General features: G+C 39.3%; 1 protein-coding gene across 7 annotated transcripts in view; it reads right to left on the bottom strand.

Moving 5' to 3' along the window:
* The window catches only part of osbp2 (oxysterol binding protein 2), a 125,591-nt gene that overhangs the window by 61,828 nt on the left and 46,149 nt on the right, over positions 1-17,614 (bottom strand). Inside the window, exon 1 of one of the 7 annotated variants that reach the window (XM_012968681.2) lies at positions 11,107-11,517. The exons of the other annotated variants lie outside the window; for them this stretch is intronic. The gene's annotated coding sequence lies outside the window, so the exon portion shown is untranslated. Of the gene's footprint in view, positions 1-11,106; positions 11,518-17,614 lie in introns of those variants that run through there. 7 annotated transcript variants of the gene reach the window in all.

Genomic DNA, 17,614 nt, shown 5'->3' with positions numbered 1-17,614 from the left:
TCCCTGGAACTGATAAAGCTGGTAGAATTTTAGGTTTAAACATGAGTAAACCCTCTCATTGCAGAGGCAGTAGGTGCTAAATTAAAAAAAAATTACAATTGTTTAGCAACCCTGTATGTTACTGTGTCTAGACTAACCCATATCTGTCTGTACAGCAGGAAGTGGGCTAAAGTAAAGATTTTGGGGCAGTATCCCACATTGCTACACAGCAAAATGCATCACACCACATGATATGTCAGAGTCTGAATCCAGCACTGCTGCACTGTCACATTACCAGCAAGGGATGCAGGCAGGGGAAGATAAATCTCACACACACACACACAAAACCCACATGCTACTTAAAATTGCCTTCTGATGACGCAAAATGTGCCTGTACGGTAGATAACCATGCAATAACAATACCCACAGGAGAACAGGATTTTTTTGGGTGAAAGTGCAGCAAATCAAAATGCTGTGTCAGGAAGCCAGGGAGGCCACTAACCCTTCTTATACTTATTCAGGCAGCCGGTGTTGCAGAAGGAGCGAGCGGATGGCGATTCCCAGCAGCCCCTGCCCTTCATTCCCACAGGAATCTTCCTAACTGCTGTGTGCTAATGCTTCATTCTATAGGCAGCTTTAGATGAGTGATTTAAAGAAAAAAAAAAAAGGAAACGGCAAAGAAAAGAAGACCAAATAGAATAGTCTAAATAAATGATCAGATGTTAGGCTGCATCGGTGAAATGAGAGCTTCTATATCATACAGGAAATCCCTGACACATGCTCTTATCAATGCAGCACAGTCATATAAGTTAACGGGAATCACCAAAGCTTGTTACCAGAATGCACCAGGGCTCACTTCAATGTACTAGCCAGCACTTAACCCTCTCTCTGCTGCCTACACCAGGGGTACAATCACTGACAGACGAAAGGAGGAGTACAATGGGAATCTCCCGTATCCCATCACTGAAACAGGCTCACAGTTTGTTGCAGTATTTTCTGCAGAACAAATATTCTAAGAAGAACCACTGCAGCTAAAGAATTAAAAAAAAATAGAATTAATGTGGGGAATCCAGAAGGTTTCTTAGTATCTCCAGTTGTGTAACATTTATTAACACTTACCTGTCTATAAGAGAAGTGTTTAAAGGAAAACTATACCCCCGAACAATGACAGTCTCTATAAAAATATATTGCATGAAGCAGCTCATATGTAAACTAGATAAACCATTTTTCATTAAAATATACTTTTTAAATATATAAACTTTTTTAATAGTATGGCCATTGGGTAAACCTAAATAGAAAATGTCAATTTTAAGTATGAAGGGTTGCCCTTACAATTACAGTGCACACAAACAAACCAAGAGCACACATACATGTAGGTCTCATCAGCCAATGAATGGACAAGGATCTGCCATTTACTCCCACACTACTTCCTGTTACAGTTAGAGCTGCATTTTTTCCTGACATGTGATGTCTGAGGCATACCTCCTTCTGAAAAGGGAAAGAAGGGCGAAAATAAATAGCGCACATAGCGCTGAAATGTTGACCACGCCCATTTTTGCTACCACACCCCCTAAATACAACTCCCATTTGACTAAATTTGGCGGGTTATTTAAAGTTTGAACACATTTCTGGGGGTCTTCTGGGGGTTTTTGGGTCTTGTTTTATGTGTTATTAGAGTTTTGTTAAAAAAAAGCTGAAATTGCCCTTTAGGTTGCAAGTCTCAGTTCCCCCAAGAGACTTGTTTAGCTTATTAGTTACAATTGTATCTCAGTGCAGGGGGGGCTTGTAAACTTTCTGGGCTCTCTGCCAAAAGCTACTTTTTAATTAAATGTGAGAAACAATGTATCTAAGTGCAACTGAAACTTGTTAAGATTTCTGAGCTCTCTGCCAAAAGCTACTTTTTAATTAAATTTGTATCTTTTTTAGCATTTAGTGCAGGGAAGTGAGGGACTTTTCAGTAAGACTCCGGGACTATGGGCTAAGCTGTCAAAAGAGGGACTGTCCCACGAAAATCGGGACAGTTGAGAGGTATGTCTGAGGGAGCACACAGCCCATCACTAAATGGTGACTCAAGGAAAAAATAAAAAGGGCAATATTTACTGATATATATATTCCAGTTTGGTAAGATTCTTAAATAGGTCACTTGATATTTATTCTGGGGCTATAGTTTTCCTTTAATGAATGGACACATTCATTAAAGCAGATCAGTGTGTAAATTTGCTGTTCAGCATCCATGCTTTTTTTATAACATTAATTTTTAGTTTATGTTTTCAGGAAGTCCAACCTCTAGTCCTTTAGCTGTAACCTAACTGCAATTTCGCATCCCACTGACATTGTAGATGTTGCCTATTGGTTCACTTTGGGGCAAAAATATGACCTCTGTGATAGATATCTCCTTGGTCAAGGTCACACTGGACCATAACTATATTGCTCATATAGAAAGACCTGCATTCGCTCCGATTCAAGACTTTAACTCTAAAATACCCATCTCCTTTCATCTTCTGTATTATATAGAACTTTCCAGAGAGACCTTGCTAATTCCAGTGGCAAAAATGTCTGATTAAAAGTGTGCTGTTCCTAAGGGCTCTGGTACACGGGGAGATTAGTCGCCCGCGGCAAAACTCCCTGTTCGTGGGCGACTAATCTCCCCGAGTTGCCTTCCCCTGCCATCCCACCGGCGAACATATAAGTCACCGGCGGGATGGCACACGCGGCGGCGCAATTTCGCGCAAATCGCCGAAAAAGACTCGCGAGGCTTTTTATTTGTGAGCTTGCACTTATCCTGTGTTTGGAATCCTGAAGATGAATGGAATGGGGATGGATCTGATATATATATACAGGTCCTTCTCAAAAAATTAGCATATTGTGATAAAGTTCATTATTTTCTGTAATGTACTGATAAACATTAGACTTTCATATATTTTAGATTCATTACACACAACTGAAGTAGTTCAAGCCTTTTATTGTTTTAATATTGATGATTGTGGCATACAGCTCATGAAAACCCAAAATTCCTATCTCAAAAAATTAGCATATCATGAAAAGGTTCTCTAAACGAGCTATTAACCTAATCATCTGAATCAACTAATTAACTCTAAACACCTGCAAAAGATTCCTGAGGCTTTTAAAAACTCCCAGCCTGGTTCATTACTCAAAACCGCAATCATGGGTAAGACTCCGACCTGACTGCTGTCCAGAAGGCCATCATTGACACCCTCAAGCAAGAGGGTAAGACACAGAAAGAAATTTCTGAACAAATAGGCTGTTCCCAGAGTGCTGTATCAAGACACCTCAGTGGGAAGTCTGTGGGAAGGAAAAAGTGTGGCAGAAAACGTTGCACAACGAGAAGAGGTGACCGGGCCCTGAGGAAGATTGTGGAGAAGGACCGATTCCTGACCTTGGGGGACCTGCGGAAGCAGTGGACTGAGTCTGGAGTAGAAACATCCAGAGCCACCGAAAATGGGCTAAAGGTGCCGCATTCCCCAGGGCAAGCCACTTTTGAACCAGAAACAGCGGCAGAAGCGCCTGACCTGGGCTACAGAGAAGCAGCACTGGACTGTTGCTCAGTGGTCCAAATTACTTTTTTCGGATGAAAGCAAATTTTGCATGTCATTCGGAAATCAAGGTGCCAGAGTCTGGAGGAAGACTGGGGAGAGGGAAATGCCAAAATGCCTGAAGTCCAGTGTCAAGTACCCACAGTCAGTGATGGTCTGGGGTGCCATGTCAGCTGCTGGTGTTGGTCCACTGTGTTTTATCAAGGGCAGGGTCAATGCAGCTAGCTATCAGGAGATTTTGGAGCACTTCATGCTTCCATCTGCTGAAAAGCTTTATGGAGATGAAGATTTCATTTTTCAGCATGACCTGGCACCTGCTCACAGTGCCAAAACCACTGGTAAATGGTTTACTGCCCATGGTATTACTGTGCTCAATTGGCCTGCCAACTCTCCTGACCTGAACCCCATAGAGAATCTGTGGGATATTGTGAAGAGAAAGTTGAGAGACACAAGACCCAACACTCTGGATGAGCTTAAGGCCGCTATCGAAGCATCCTGGGCCTCCATAACACCTCAGCAGTGCCACAGGCTGATTGCCTCCATGCCACACCGCATTGAAGCAGTGATTTCTGCAAAAGGATTCCCGACCAAGTATTGAGTGCATAACTGAACATAATTATTTGAAGGTTGATTTTTTTTGTATTAAAAACACTTTTCTTTTATTGGTCGGATAAATTTTGCTAATTTTTTGAGATAGGAATTTTGGGTTTTCATGAGCTGTATGCCACAATCATCAATATTAAAACAATAAAAGGCTTGAACTACTTCAGTTGTGTGTAATGAATCTAAAATATATGAAAGTCTAATGTTTATCAGTACATTACAGAAAATAATGAACTTTATCACAATATGCTAATTTTTTGAGAAGGACCTGTATATATAAAACCTCATCAAGAAGAATCACTTACAACATAGGCTGCGTTATACTTCAGTCTGTCCTCTAATGGGCGATGTCTAATAAACACAAATATGTGCACTCGCAGCAAATTTTGTGTGCGGAAATACAAAGAACACAGTGTTCAATAAAGCAACAGGAGGTCAGCACTCAAGGGGCTCAGGAAAAAAAATGCCAATTTTTCAATCAAGGGTGTGTGTTACAATACACTTGTTTATATTGTAAGCTGCTGTGTTCCTTTAAGAGAGCAACGTTACAACACATGAATTTATCCAAGCACAGTAAAAAAAATGAGTTTTTTTAAATCTATACAGAAACCTTTACAGAAATTGGAACAAATAACAGCAGTTGTCTGAAGCATTGGAAGTAGCACTTAGGGCCCTTACTCACAGGCATTTTACTATGTGCCTATTATAATTTATTGTGAATACATCAAAATGCATACATTTTTAATGTAAGTGCATTTTTTGTGAGTTCAATTTGCATTTCTCTATCTTAATGCACAGCAAATGCATAAAAATGAAGCCCATTACATTTTGAAGAAAGACAATGGAACTTGACCACACAAAAGCTACGATCTGGAAATTGGTAGATATAATCAGTCAATTCATGTGTTTAGGAGCACTCAAACCTATGGCTCACACACATGATTATTTATGAACACAGCTGTGAACCGCGTGTTGAAGCTATTAATTAAAGGCACTTGCTGCCAAACATACTCTTTGCACATATTTATAGTTTCACTAAGTGCCACTGCATCCTTCCTGCCTCTTCTTATGAAGCGGGCCTATTGATGTTGAGACACACTGGAGCTACCACCATCTAAACAGGTATTCTACAGTAGGTTGTGTTAACAGCCACAACACACTTCTGGCAAAAGAATCACACACTACTGCTGCTATTTTAAGTGATGCCAGAATTGACACAATCCCCACTTTAAGAAAGTGAGTCCTAACTTGCACCCAGTTTGCAGCAAGTGTGCACACAGTTGCATTTGTTATGCTACATCAGCTGCAATGGCTGTGAGTGCTACTCCACGTTCATCCACAACTCAAAGCTGTGGGGAAAAAACTCTGCATTGTGGGTAAAAACACAGGGAGAGTTTGTACATTCCAGCCCTGCACAAAACGCCTACACATCAGTGGGGAATATGCATCTGATCCACAACCCCCATATGTCAAAACTTCACTGCCTTTTTACTTTTATGGACAAGTTAGGTGTTCTGATGTTAAAATCCAACTTTATGAATCAAAGCTCACCAGGAAATTCTTAGAACATGTCCCCCAATTTCATGCAGTGTCTTGGATGAGAATATGCACCAAGGAACTCTGTACGTTACTTAACTGGTCAATGGCAGGTGTAGAGTTCAGGGTACCACTAAACCCAAGCTTTCTTAACTTTTAGTATGTTGTAGAATGGCCATTTGCCGAAGCAAAACGGGACAGATTTGCTCATCACTAATGGCCAATTCTGAGCAACTTTTCAATTGGTCTTTAATATTGTTTTTTATAGTTTTTAAATTATTTGCCTATGGGGGGCACTATCCCTAGCAGCAAAAAAAACTGTGAGACTGCAGTTTTATTGTTAGCTACTTGTTATTAGCTACTTATGTTTCTATTCAGTTACTCTCCTGTTCAAATATTAGCTCCTCATTCAAACCACTCTCTGGTTACTAAAGTAATTTGGACCCTAGCAACCAAATAGCTGCTGAAAAGCTAAACTGGAGAGCTAGTGAACAAAAATTGAATTGAAATTAAAAAACTAAAAATAATGAAAAATTAAGGCCAATTGCAAATTGTAACTTAAAGGTGTATTAACACTTAGTCCAAAAAAAAAAAGAAATAGGTGCAACTCTGTCTTTAAATACAAAGTTTACTTTAACAGCATTGCAGCTACCAGCTTGGTTTCAGCTATCAGCTGGGTTGACTATCCCAAATGATTTGTATTATTGCCAAGGAAGAAATCCTACTTTTAAAACTTGCCCTTTAATTAAAAGACATGTTAAGCACACATGCACACCCAGTACTAAGAGTGCCTTAGTAAGTATACCTGGGCAATGTACCTCTATGACTATTTCTGTATTAGTGCATGCTAATATACTGTTAATCAAGTCTCTGAAGTCAAGGTAACAATTGTCAGCTTTGAAAAGACTAATGTGATAAGAAGTTTGGAATCTTTAACAATTAGGGGCTGATTTATCTAACTACGACTGGGTCTAAATGCTAAAAATTGTGCTAGTTTCTGCGATGTTTTCGTTAATTTCTGCAATTTTTTCGTACTTTGCGACAATTTGTGTGAAAAAATTGTATTTTTGTCGCAACGAGTGCGAAAGTTTCGGATTCATTCAAGCTTCGGTATCGTGACTTTCCTTGGGCCAGGTTGGAGCTGCAGAGTGCCATTGAGCCCTATGGGAGACTTTCCTTGGGCCGGGTTGGAGCTGCAGAGTGCCATTGAGCCCTATGGGAGACTTTCCTTGGGCCAGGTTGGAGCTGCAGAGTGCCATTGAGCCCTATGGGAGACTTTCCTTGGGCCGGGTTGGAGCTGCAGAGTGCCATTGAGCCCTATGGGAGACTTTCCTTGGGCCAGGTTGGAGCTGCAGAGTGCCATTGAGCCCTATGGGAGACTTTCCTTGGGCCGGGTTGGAGCTGCAGAGTGCCATTGAGCCCTATGGGAGACTTTCCTTGGGCCAGGTTGGAGCTGCAGAGTGCCATTGAGCCCTATGGGAGACTTTCCTTGGGCCAGGTTGGAGCTGCAGAGTGCCATTGAGCTCTATGGGAGACTTTCCTTGGGCCGGGTTGGAGCTGCAGAGTGCCATTGAGCCCTATGGGAGACTTTCCTTGGGCCAGGTTGGAGCTGCAGAGTGCCATTGAGCCCTATGGGAGACTTTCCTTGGGCCAGGTTGGAGCTGCAGAGTGCCATTGAGCCCTATGGGAGGCTTACCTTGGGCCAGGTTGGAGCTGCAGAGTGCCATTGAGCCCTATGGGAGACTTTCCTTGGGCCAGGTTGGAGCTGCAGAGTGCCATTGAGCCCTATGGGAGACTTTCCTTGGGCCGGGTTGGAGCTGCAGAGTGCCATTGAGCCCTATGGGAGACTTTCCTTGGGCCAGGTTGGAGCTGCAGAGTGCCATTGAGCCCTATGGGAGACTTTCATTGGGCCAGGTTGGAGCTGCAGAGTGCCATTGAGCCCTATGGGAGACTTTCCTTGGGCCAGGTTGGAGCTGCAGAGTGCCATTGAGCCCTATGGGAGACTTTCCTTGGGCCAGGTTGGAGCTGCAGAGTGCCATTGAGCCCTATGGGAGACTTTCCTTGGGCCGGGTTGGAGCTGCAGAGTGCCATTGAGCCCTATGGGAGACTTTCCTTGGGCCAGGTTGGAGCTGCAGAGTGCCATTGAGCCCTATGGGAGACTTTCCTTGGGCCAGGTTGGAGCTGCAGAGTGCCATTGAGTCCTATTGAAGGCTTCCAAAATCATGCACAGAAGGATCAAAGTCAGAAAGTTTTTTGTGCCATTTACGATCGTTTGGATACAAAAATTTCAGAACTTTCGGATTGTACCACAATATTTTCGTACAACCACAATGCAAAATTTTTGTGCTTTTAACGCACACCAGAAATTATTAGAATTGTACTTTTAAATGTCCGAAATTCGGACTTTGATAAATGGGCCCCTAAGTAATACCTCTTAAAATCATCTTCATGTCCCACCTCTTAAACTATAAGTAACCAACTTCACAATAATAACCTTGCCACCCCAGTCCCTCGTGAAAGTCTCCTTTGTCGTTATTAAAATTGCACAGGCGCATTTACTTTTATTTGCAAATACCACTTTTACAGCTGTCATCTTGCTACTTGCCATCCCTCTGCAGTGAGTGGCAGCATGCATTCCTTGCCTAATAGATTTGAGTTATGAATTGGAGTCTGCAATTTAAAAGGTGTGCATGTTGGTGTTTGTTTCACATGCATCCCACCCCTCCACTTGCATGTCATTTATAACAAGCAACTAGGAGTGCCTTTAGGAAAAAACAAAACCCTGAACTTAATGTATTGTGTATGAAATGAGTGAAAATGAGTATGGTCACTGTTACTGGCACTATCTATTAATGAACTAGAATATCAGGTTGGGTTCATATTCCAACAAATATTTCAACATGTGCCAAATGAAATCATATTTTTTTTCTTGTAAAATCAACTAGTACTGATATTATAAAAGGCTGAAACAGAGTTCTCCACTCTCATTCCATTTGTATGGAATATTTTTACCCTTTAATAAATATGCCCCTCTTTTTTAAATAAAAATACACTCTTGTAGGGAATGGTAGAAGTGTTTTATAGACTAGGAAATAGGAGACAAGATCCATAAACTGGACATAATCTGATTAACATATATAACAAGCTTAGAGTGCCCTATTTAGACTACAGGAACCAATAACTATCTGACCCCCAAGAGACTGGGGTTTAATTCAGGCTTCTGCTGAAAAATAACCAATTCATGAGCAAAGGGAGGTTAAGTAATCTGCTCAAGGTGATAAAAAGGTTACAAGAAAATGAATCCCAGCCTTCCTTAATCTTACAAAAACATTCCTTCATTCCTTCTCCTTTCTATACATAGAGAGTGATACACCCGTATTTCAGTGCAATAACTAGGAACTTGTAAGCTGAAGAATTAAGTGCTAACGAAAACCCAATCAACTGTAGGAGGAAACTCTGCCCACAGTCTACACCTAAAGTTTGAAGTTCTGCCAATGGACGCTGGGCTTGTGATGACAGATCCTCATATCAGGTTCATTTATTATAGAATGCCGAGTATATACCGCTACAATAGTTAGAATCCAACACACTGAGAACAGAAAGTAGTAAGTATCTAGTGTGTAGCTCTATTCTTAGCACCTAAACAATTCAACAGGAAAGATATGGAACTAAAGGACACATGCAAGAATACTGCTGAAGGATCAGATTTATTGGGAGCCACAAATAATAAAAATAATATTAATAAATAAATAACAATAAATTTGCACTTTCGGTAGTATTCCTGTGTTTGGACTTCAGTTTCACATCTTTTATTCCTGCTGGATAAACCATTACAATGATAACAATGTGGTGTGCCTAATAATGCCCAGTTTGGCAGTAGAAAGGACTGGGAATGTAGAGGACCATGAGTCATACAGTATATTGCTACCAATCCTAGTAAGAAAATAGGGCACTGCTCTTGCAGGAAGACACAAAAAGAATTTCTCCTAGTTTTAGTGACAGTTAAGGTGTAGAACACTGAAATATAAAGTCATTGAGACCCGATATTACTAAACAATACTTTTACAAAATAATGGAAATATACTTTCAAAGGTTTTCCTAATGGGACAGTTAATTTAACTTTTCTATATTTCTGTAGTAGCTGACATTTATTCTGTATTAAGACTGTAGAAAAATACTGCTTAGTTAACAAAAATATGTTTATGTTTCTGGAAAGCAAAGTGTTAATGCTCTGCAGGAAAAAGCACTGCAGGAAAAAAAATCACAAATTACTTCCAAGATCCTTTTCTCCTTTAAGAAGATATACTGTTCTAAATCTGTCTCGTAAATGGATAAGGTTTGCATGTAATTCCTCTGGTTAATGTAAGATTAGGAGGGTTTTTTCTAGTTAAGATTAAAGACTTTGCAGGGAGTGAGAAATAGTTTTATAACACAAGGGTAAATATATATATATTTAGGCTACCACATTTATTTAAGGCAATCTGGGCTCCAGTTACATGTGAACTTGGTTTGAAATGGTAAAAAGCAGTTACAGTGCTAAAGGGTTTGTATGGCAATTATTACACACACGGAAATACCCACAATTTCTGTAGGAATAAGCATGCAGTTGGTCTCAGAGTCTAACCCTGCTTAGCATTCACTACTAGTAGCATATGGATTAACTGCTTGCTGGCACCAGAGACCCCGTGTCTCCCCAAATAATCCCTTCCTGTTCTGCTAGAAAGAAACAGCAGAAGCAAACATGAAACCACCAGTGATGTTTTTAAGCCCCACTATTCAACTGACACAAGGGCATTTTCCATTAATAGAGCAAAGCAAAATCCTCTACATATTATAATATATATAATATTATATATAACACCTCCCCCCCCCTTGGAATTCATATTGTCTGACCTTGGCAGGTGATGGAGAGAGGCAGGAAGTTCTGGTAAGGTATAAGGCAAAGGTGACCAATGAACTTTAGACACATCGTTCCCTAGAATGATCTCAGAATACAGCATCTTCCTTAGCAGCCTTCTCCTGCTGACCAGGAACTGCTTACTCAACACCGCTGACCAACACTACAGCACAGGCTTCATCCATCTCCTTGCACACAGCTACTGTACATTGTTGCAGTTACAATTTGTATCCCTGGCTGTAGCCTTATGCCCTTAACCTGAGATGCAGATGCTCTGATTGTGTTATAATTATACTCAGATTCATAACCAACCAATGCAAACAATACATGACAACAAAACCATATAGAAAAACATAAATAACCTAAAGATTCTCAGTTGTATTTATGTCTCCATAAAGTTATCTGACAATGACTGATAAACACAATTTTTAAAAATTACCCGGTTGCAAAGTTATTACTAATGACTATTGTCAATTAACAAATATGCAATACAGGCAAAATAAGCTAAGTAACTATACATTGTCAAAAAAAAATCACCTTGTTATGTCTCAGTTTGCTGGAGCCGTTGCTTTGTAATTGTTTGTCTTCAGTAAATGTAGTTCCTAATCCCCCCGTTCTTGTCTCCTTTAGTGTTTTTTTTTTACTTACTATGAAATGCTCATCATAAGGCAAAGATCCACTGAGATGCCCAGAATGAGTTTTATCATAGCTGTGCCTTGCAATGCACACAGGAGGAAAGTGCCTTACTTTCTAGCAGGCAATGTATCTACTATCAAGGGAGATGGAAAAGAAGTCTTTGCTTGCTTAGCTGAAATATCTCATGTAAAGAAATCCCATTCACAATCCTTGTATTCACGCAGAATTCCAGAGGAAAGGCAGTGAATGCTCTGTCCGCTCTCAGCTGCTTCTGCCTGAGTACCAGTTTCACTACAAAAGCTATAAACAGCTCCTGTCATACAAAGCAGCTCAGCAGAGCCACCCTCAGTTTCAAGCCATGCTACTGCCTTCCCATATGGTGAGAGCTGATAGTACAGTGAGGAGAGGGGCACGCCTCTTAGCCATGCATCTACCTTAAATGAAGCCGCTCAAAATTTTACCATATATATTACATTCTCTGCTCCTATCTGGCCATCGTAATTAGCAGAGTGGGGATCATTATAAATTGTTGATCATTTTACAAGGAAACCATTGACGTGTCACTAGCCCCTGGGGTTGCCTGAGGCCTCACGGGATAAAGGCAGCATGAGCATCAGTCATTACTCATCCAGTGATTTCTCCTTATTATATATTATGGGTAATCACTTGGTTCAAACAGGTATAAAGGGAAATGGTTACCCACTGAAATTGCAAAGTGTTTTTGTAACTGAGAGAAACTTTATAATATTATCCTTGTACAACTTAGAGGTTATTTATCAACACTAGGCATATTTGATGTGGGCAGTAACCCATGGCAACCAATCCACTTGTTGCATTCATTGTTCTACCAGCAGTTGGCTTTAAAAGGCCAATTGCTGATTTGTTGCTATATGATACTGCCCATAGACAAATTTGCCCAGTGTTGATATATGAGCCCATACTGTACAATGATCTGGTTAGATAGGGTTCAGTCTGAATTGGATCAGACTGGTTAAAAGAATAGCCAATAATTGCACTGACACTGGGGATGTTTCTGCCATTTTTAGCAGTGCAAGTGCCCAAGCAAGGGGAACTTACAGGTTGGACGATTATTACTCAAAAATGAATTCTCCATCAGCAATAATTGCCTGACCTGTGAAGGTACCCAAGGTTTCAGGCAATTCCCATAGGAATGAAATGGGTGATTCAAAGTGTTTTGTCATCCACCCATTTAAGCTGGAAACTGCTCAGTCGACAAAACACTCATTATCACCCCTTCTACCATTACCCATAAAGAATAAGTAAACCTTTAAAATAAGTGAATGTAAAACTGATGAGAGTGCTATTTTAAGCGCTTTTACAATTTACATTCATTTTTTTTTAAGATTTAAAGGTATTAAGGGAAATATGTTCTGTTAATATGAATGAATTTTGTTACAGAGGCACCTCCTGCTGATTATTTTCCTACCATGATTTAGTCAAGGAACTTGTCAGGAGAAAGAAACCTTAGATAACTTTTCCCAAGTCATTTCTAAATAGAGGAATATCAAACTATTCCTATTTATTTTCTTCTAAAAAGATCATGGTCTGAAACAGACCAGAAGGTGGCAATGTTGTAAAAAAAGCATGTTTCCCTTAATATCTTCAAACATTATAAAACAAATCTTAAAAAATTTCAGTAAAATTCCACAAGTTTTTCATGGTTTTGAGTAAATTTCCACAAAAATCGTATTTTACGTAGAATACAAACATTTCGGAATTCATTAACACTTTGGTTACACTTTCATCAGGACTATATTTTCACCAGGTTTGATCTCTCGCGTGCTATTGAGACCTATGGAAGGCTTCCAAAGCCAGACATGGAAGGCTTCAAAGCCAGAAAGGTTTTCGTGGCGTTTACAAACTTTTCGGCCCGAAAATTTTGTGACTTTCGGAATGCAATTGCAATATTTTCATACGAACAATAAAAGAATTGTCGAGAACTACAGAAAATATCGTAGTTATTTTGAATTTATACCATATCGCGTTTCAAGGCCAGAAAAAAAACTCATTTTAGTAAATGGGTCCCATAGTTTCACTGACTTTGTTTTCGTTGGCTGAAAAAACAGCAGGTGGTGCTATTGTTTGAAATTCACTATATCAGCAGTGTAAAAACTGATAATATCTTGAAAACTAGAAAAACACAATTTATTGAAGCTGCTCAGAATACTACTGTGAGTAATGATAGATGTATTTTTTTCAATTCCATTAAGGTGAAGGGTGAAGTGAAACTAAAGCTACAGAGTCAAAGCTACCCTTAATATGTGTGTTCAAGCATACAGAACATATGTACTTCTTCCTAAGTAAGGAGTTAGTTTATACTATTTAAGATAGAGCACCTATTTCCCCCAATGCTGCTTTGTACTTCTAATACTATGGGTTGAATAGCTGGGTTCATCATCTAAAATAGCCTTGAGCACCACGGAAGAAATAAAACAGTCTGGGACCATCTAACAAATTATTTATACATGTGCTTGTGCTTATTTATACGTGCTTATATTATTGTGTTATTTCTGTCATATAAGATATTCCATTTTTTATAATTATATGTAATTTAAAAGTTAATTTATTTTGCAAACCTTAATCTACTGCAGACTTTTCACTTTTGCAATGGTGTAATGGTAGAAAAGTATAGACGCCTGCCACAGTCCAACAAACACTGAGACACCAAACATACATACAATCTTATAAATAATGGCTCTCTTGTATCACAAAGCAGAGAGTATTCTGTAAGCCTTTTAAACATTGAACTGGCCAAAAAATGGAGAGCTGTATCAATGATTAAAGTTTCCCTTTAACCATATAGACCAGCGGTTCTCAACCTGTGGGTCGGACCCTTTGGGTCGAACGACCCTTTCACAGGGGTCGCCTAAGACCATCGGAAAACACATATTTCCGATGGAAACTTTAATTTTCTGGTTAGGGGTCACCACAACATGAGGCACTGTATTAAAGGGTCACAGTATTAGGAAGGCTGAGAACCACTGATATAGACATTTGGAATCAGGGAAAGAGTTGAAAATATGCCATGCACTTTTACATTCTCAGTTACCGCTCAGATCTAAATTCTTTTGCAGCAATTTTAATTTCCCAAGGCCAGCAGGATCCGGCTTGCCGAGTGGCGGCAGCCATGAGAGTAATCCCGATAAAACCCTGTTAGACAGACCCCTTGATTCTCTCTCAGTGGATTGATTCAGCCATTCCGGGTGAAAACTATAATAAATGTATTAAACATTTTTATACCTCATTCAGATAAAAATGTGACACTTTTGATGAATTCCCATCTGCCAGCAGTTATAGATCTTGCACTTTGCAGTGGGAGAATACTTAAAGGAACAATGGTAAATATAATATATATAAATAATAATATATATAACTATAATTTAGTACTTTGCTTCTTGTGTCATTTTTGCCTGATTCTGGATATGAATGATAAATATGCCCCATATCACTGGGAATATGTGCGTATGCCCCATATGACCTGGAATATGCATTACAGATATTTATAAATTGTAAAGGAGGCATATACCTACTCACACAACCCCATGTCAAATTGCACATTTTAAGCACTTTGTTTGTATTCATCATATTCTGTTAATAACAGGAGTGCCCCTGCTGTTCTGTCCTGAGGTTCCAGCTGGAGAGAAGAGCAAAAGCTTTAGTTACTGACAGGAAGCAACAATTTCTGCCATCTGTAAGTCCCCAAATGTACCACAAGGTAGAAGTGCGCCAATTAATCGCAGCAACTGGATTTAAAAAATCACTGTGTTCATTGCCCCATCTCTCTTTGCCCTTACAGCCCCAGCTGTTTCCTATCCCTATTGTTTTCCTTTGAACAATTCCCACGGAAATGCAATTAACCTGTTTGTACAGTTGTGTAGACTTTTTTATTATTTAAAAGGAGAAAGAAAGTCACTTTGCCATTTTACTGCCAACAGATTTGCCACATTAATGCCACCTAGAACACTATATTTATTCTGCAGAAAGCATTACCATACATGAGTAAAGAGTCGTAGAAGCTTTCTCCATTTGTTTAAGACAGCAGCTGCCATTTTAAGTAGCTTCCTGTTTGCAGTCTAGCCATTTTAGCTCAGATCACACATTTCTTAGGGAGGGGGCAGGGAGTTCTTAGCAGTGCAGCTTTTCTGTGAGTGCTTATGGCTGCATTTACATAGACCTTTCTGATAAAGCTTACTTAGTTTTTACCTTTTCTTCTCCTTTAAACAACATTTGCTATATATTATAGTATTTACTTAATGTTTAGATGTTTTAAGTAGCCTTTATCCTGAAAACCCCAGGTCCCATTCGGGATAATAGATCTCTTACCTGTATGGCCAATGTACTTCTGAATAAATCAGGCCTTGACAGACATAATTTATACTTTCTCCTTAATAGAAGGAGGATTGCATGGATTCATAAGAAACACAGGACGCTGCTGAAGTATGGATGGGAAAATGTCTATAATGGAAACAAGAAACTCATGGTTTCATTCACTTGGTTATTAATTCAGATGATATCCTTGTCTGTGAAAGGCTAAAATCAACCCTATATCATATACAAAAGGGTTTACTACATGTAATATTTACCATTCATATTAACAGAATTCTGCATTATGTAGTGAAATAACTGCCAGCCTCATTTCATTCCTTTATACTGTATATTACATGCTCTCTGTGTGTCCTACACCCATTCTGTTGGTCCCAAGAGATTGATGTTTAATACATCACTGTTGTAGAATTATGTGCAGATAATTAAAACTGACCTGCTTTCATCACAAGGAGAATATAGGCTCCTTTATAAGCTAATGGCTATATGAAAACACAATTACATTTCTGTAATATTAAATTAATTATTATATCCACAGTAAAAATCAAACATTTGGTGCCATTTGAAGGTTTCCTGTGATTGTCAGTCACTAAAAACATTGCTATTTATGCAGTGTGACCAAGGGAGACATGTCACTGCCCTCTAGTGGAGGCTTGGGAAAGACCTCATTACAGATACAGGAGGGCGCCTGAAATGCTGTACCTGCAGCAATGCACCTTATACAAATATGCAATAAAACCAACATGGCAGCAATTCCTATACAGCAGATGTTAGATTTAAATAACTCATTAAAAAGGATGAAATCAGAAAAAGATTTTGTGAAGCAGAGATTCAACAAGGCTACAGCAGATGGAAGATTAATCAATTGCCCCAGATTTTAATCTCTGTTCAGACAAAATATTGATTTTACAGCATAATCCTGTGGGAGCAATGAATTAATTCTTAAATTCCTAGGAGCAATAAAGAGTGCAATCTACAAATCTAATAACTATTTGATAGCCAGAAATCCTAGGACTCCTGGAAACCCATGGCAACCAATACAGTTCTTTCTTTAATTGTTCTACATAAAGCTGGCTAACAAAAATGTAGTCACTGATTGCTATGGCTTACTGCCCAGGTATATATTCATCCTGTTGGTAAATGAACCCTAAGATTTCTAGCAATATAATAATGGATGTGCATGTTTTCATAATTCATGATAATAGTATTATTTCCGGGTTTTAGGCTGAATATTGCCCCTGAGCTGAATGTTGGGATTTACCCTGGGTCATTCACAATATTTGCACACAGTAGTTATAGTAATTGCTAATAACTGCTAATAAAATAAATATGCAACAATAATGCCACCTTGTGTTCATTTTAAGCTACTGCTACAGTGGGCAGAAAATATATTTCATTAGGGAAAGAACATCTTGTCAGATGACTCTTCTCTGCTCACTAACTTCACTTATTAAGCAGAGCAATATCACAAGAAGTTTATTTCACGCTCACACACCTTAGCAAGGATCCCTGCATTGCAGGACATTGGAACAAACAAGGAACGTTCTACATGAACTTTGTTTTCCCCATGTGTATATGTGCTTTCCCTGGTGTTCAGTCCCCTTCCACAGTCCAAAAACCTTCTGGTTGCTAAATTCACTGCTGATCCATGTGCTCTATGCAAGTGTTATGGAACTCCATTGGGGCAGGAAATCATGTAAATGTATGTCTCTGTAAAGCTTTGCAATCAGTTGGTGCTGTATCCCTGTTTGTGTTCACACCTTATAATGCACTCCGTACTATTTAAAAAAAAAAAAAAAAATACATACATACATAGACTGAGGTACAGTGTTAAAGCTATTATGTGTATGTATGTATTTTCATTAAGACTTAGAAAATAGTCAGCACAATAGCACTCCTTTTGTGACAAAGCCCATGTGCAGTTGTGTCTTTTAAACAGGTGACCAGAAAATGCTTTCTGCTGATTTATTGCTATTGGTTACTGCTCCTTAGTGCCTTTTATTACATAACCCCAGTCAAGTATTATTTCTCAAATTTGTGATGGCTACTCTGCTTGCCCTATGCT

Source organism: Xenopus tropicalis, chromosome 1, assembly GCF_000004195.4.
Source record: "Xenopus tropicalis strain Nigerian chromosome 1, UCB_Xtro_10.0, whole genome shotgun sequence".
Classification (NCBI taxonomy): domain Eukaryota; kingdom Metazoa; phylum Chordata; class Amphibia; order Anura; family Pipidae; genus Xenopus; species Xenopus tropicalis.
This window is presented reverse-complemented; position numbering and strand designations above follow the sequence as displayed.